The following is a 4252-nucleotide window of genomic DNA, read 5'->3' on the forward strand; positions in this document are numbered from 1 at the left end:
AATCGGGATAGTCTCGACTTCGGCCAATGACGACACAACCTCGACAAGGCCTTTCAACTTCGTACGCTCCTTGAGAGACAATGTGTACACCTCGACCGTCACATCTGGCGAGCGGATAAGCCACTGGGTGACTTCCAAATGATGGGCACTTTCATGAGATATTGTAGTAGACAGCGATCATTCCAAGATTGAGCGCCGACACGTCCATTTCGTCCTCTGGAGAAAGGATCAGACAGATTAGCAGGAAAAAAGGCAGAAACCTACCAATTGCGATACATTTTGAATTCACGAGATCACTCAAAGTGTTCTCTACAAGTTCTGAAAGGTGTTCGGATAGATGCTGATGGCTGACATTGTGCAGATTGTAATAGTTCGGGTTTTGAGTCATTCGGCGGTAGAAGTAAGTCCAAATGAGGATATCCTGAGGGATAGAACGTAAACACAATGAAGAAACATGATCGGGAGTTGCTTACCATAGCATCTTGCTTGTTCTCAATGGTTTTGACTGCGATCTCCGCGAGGAAGTAGTCATGGAGGAGATGGGTCGGGAGATGTGACTCAATTGGAAGCCCTTCGGCAAGGAACTTTTTGTAAAAGTCCTTACGTGTTTGCTGGCACATGAGAACACATCGACTGCGCTCATCTTCCGTTGGCCGACAAGCGCGGCCCATCATTTGGAGAACGTCCATGACCGGATAGTCGATGTAACGATGCTCCTTGCCCTCATAGAACTGAACGCCCATGATGATCACCATGTTACTTGCCACCGGCAAGCTCCAAGCCGTGTCTTTCGATGCAACAAGCAGTTGGATAGCTCCTGACTCAAACAGGCGCTGAACGATCCGTTTGTCCTGCTTATCGAAAGCCTCGTGGTAGTACCCGATACCGTGTTTGAGCGTTTCAACGAGGTCCTTGTCGCTGATGTGGTCCAGGTGAGGTTGTAAGTCGTCAAGCTCGATGTTGAGGAACCGATCAGGTTTATCGTCCGCTAGGCAGTGAGTCAGAAGGTCGTCGACCCTAAGGCGGCACTATCGCCTGGAGGGAACAAAAACGATGACGGGTTTTGAGGGGGAGTACTCCAGAACAGCGAAGTAAGCAGGCTTTGACATGGCGATCATCAGGGAGGGGAAACGAGGGATGGTGAAGGACTGGAGATGTATATCCATGTCGAGGGGACGGGCACTAGTAACAGCATCAGTACGTAGCCTTCGAGGAGCAACGGAAGAGGAATACCTTGGTGAAAAGTTAAAGATCGCGTGAGAAGGTGCACCCATCCACTCGCCCAGATCTCGGGCGTTCGCAAGAGAGACTCCACAAGCGACTATGCGTGTCTTGATTTCTGTCTGCGCTGAGACATAACGCGTGCGGGAAATGACGACCTCGTAGTGGGTCCCACTTCACCGCCGACCAACTGCACCTCATCAGCAATAAGACCGATATTTTGAATGTTTTTGCGTTGTCGCCACCATCGTGAAAGGATGTCCTGTTGATAAGTGAGAAAAAACCTGAAAGAAAAATGGAAAGATCTGACGAACCTGCGTTGGTGTGCAGACAATGACGTCTCCTTTCTCCAGAAGCCTCAGATCAGCGCTTGTCTCTCCTGTGAGACTGACAATCTCCTTCCCGCCTTGAAGCTTTTCGAACTTGGCCCGCCAATCCACAACTCGTTGATCAACCATTTCTTGATATGACTCAATACAAACCGCTCGGAGTTGCTCTCTCTTACTCCAGAGACGAAGGAGAGCAAATTCTGCGCAGATTGTCTTGCCGCTACCGGTAGGCGCACCAATGAAAACATTTTCGTCTGTCGTATAAAGAGCTTGGAAAACCTGGGTTTGGATCTTGTTGAAGGTTTGGATCGTCGAGGAGTAGAGTGCTTCGAATTCCTTGTTGTGCAAGGCGGAAAGAGGTAGGGCCTGTAGGTCGAGAAGCGGGGTAGGAGGAGGGAACTTTTCGGGCAAAATAAGATGTTTGAAAACAATGGGAAGCCGAGTTTTGGCGTGAGGCCAGCGATCCGAGATGATGGAGATGTAGTAGTTGGGCAGGACGGGTTGAACATGGGCACAGTAAGAGTAACGTTATGTTCATCTTCCGCGTATCGTTGACGAAGGATGAACGAGTCATGGAAGAGTATCACTCTCCATCCACATCTTCGACCACGATAAGGAAGGTCTCCGCCGTACCGTGAAATTTTTCATCCCATCGAAAATCAGGTATGATAGAAAGGTCGATTCGAAGAAGCGACCGAGTGATGGGTTAGACTTGCGCCTGTAGCCCAAAGCAAGTTCGTCAACGAGATACCCGAAAAAGTCAGACATCAATCAGAACTTACTGAAGCTTCGGGAAACTGTGGACGAGACGGTGCACCAACCGCCCAGCGTTAGGGATCCCGATGAGTTCACCAATCTCAGGAGGTGTCTAAAAAACTTTGGGCGGCGCAGCCAGAAACGAAGTTGACGAAGCGTACCAGATCAAAGTAACGGTACCAAGGCTATGAAAGACGGGCATTGTTAGCAACGAAACGAAAGGGGAACAAATATCACTCACGAATTGTTTGCCTTCTGCCTTTCTTATCACTTCAGCAGGAACACCCTTGAATTGACGAAGAGGCGTCATTGAACCCCACCTGATATACTTGTGAGCGATGGCCAGCTTTAACAACCACAATAACTTACATCCTCTTCTCAACCATCTTGCAAAGGTCGAGAGCTGCTTTAGCAGACGCAGCCCAGCCGCGTTTCAGACATATCTCAAACATAGCCCTCAGGATACTATAGGCAATATAGTGAGCACAAGTCAAGGGACGGGTTTAATCAGTACACACCGCCCCGCAGATTGCTGCACAAAGACCATGTCAGCGACGAGGACGAACCCTGGAAGGCTTTGGATATCGTTCCTGTGATGGATGGCCGTGAAAACGCTTACCATCGAGTTTGAGTTGCGAGATGTACGCTTGCAGGAGTACGTTGATTTTGGCCGCAGGCTCTTCGACGCTTTCTTTCACAGGAATGGGTACCCTCTCGAGTAGCTTTGCGAGCTCCAGTTTCTCCTCTTGTCGAACCTAATGAGAAAATGTCAATGGAGGAGCACAAGATATCTCAAAGAAGAAAACTCACAGGTACGAACTTGAACTCGTTTGAAAGTGCGAAAACCCTGAATAACTCGGGCAATGACATCGTCGAACGTAGATGCTGGTTGTAGACCATCATGGAGTTGTACGTCACATAGTAGTATGAGGCGATCCGGCCGAGCTCTGTACTTTGGAATCGACCTGATGACCTTTCGTACTTGATGAGTTGACACTTCTCTAGAAGTACGGCAGCGGAGTGAGCTATGTCAGCGCGCTTCTGAACCAGAGCACCATCATCCTCTTGGTAGTCGACGCCTATGCTGTACAAGGCTGAGCATGCGAATGTAGCTACGAATGAGTGTTAATTTCATCGTAAAGAGGAGAAAAAGAAAGTACACGCACAGGTACGTGTAGCCAAGCCATTGAACGGCTTCATCACGATTCCGGACGGTTCCAAGCACAATTTCAGCGTTAAGGTTGTCGGCCAACTTCGAGACAAATTGGGACTCGATGGGCAGCTGCTGGTTCAGCAGGCTGAGGTATATGACGCGTCAAAGTAGAAGAGACCCTTCTTCTCATCAACCCGAAGGAAGGTCGCAACATCCTCGTAATTGGGCAATGTCGCGGAAAGGCCAAGGAGGCGGACGAACTCGGATCGTTGTTCAGCCCATCTGATAGTCCGGGCGATGATACTTTCCAAAACAGGTCCTCGCTCGTCGCGCAGAAGATGGATTTCATCAGTGATGATGAGACGGACGAGGTTGGTGTAAGAAGTGTCGGTCATTTTCCTCGTGATGACATCCCATTTCTCCGGAGTGGTAACAATAATCTGGGTCTCTGAAATTTGCTGTTTGGTCATTTGGGAGTCGCCAGTAATCTCGCCGACTTTGATACCGAAGACCTTGAGTCGGGCTGTGAAGTTTCCGACCATCTCTTGGACAAGGGCCTTCATGGGAGCGACGTAGACGATCTTGAAAGCGTCCAGGTCGAACGTTCCAATCTCTTCGTTACGGTGCTTGGCAAGTTCATTGAGATTTGTCAACATGGCGACGTTTGTCTATGAGGGCGATGATTAGGGAGTTGAATCTGTATATCAACATGAAAGACGTACCTTTCCCGCGCCAGTTGGAGCACAAAGCAATATAGGTTCATCTGTACCGAAAGCGAGGGGGAAGACTTTCT

The sequence above is a fragment of the Laccaria bicolor genome, genomic scaffold, assembly GCF_000143565.1.
Source record: "Laccaria bicolor S238N-H82 LACBIscaffold_15 genomic scaffold, whole genome shotgun sequence".
Taxonomy (NCBI): Eukaryota; Fungi; Basidiomycota; class Agaricomycetes; order Agaricales; family Hydnangiaceae; genus Laccaria; species Laccaria bicolor.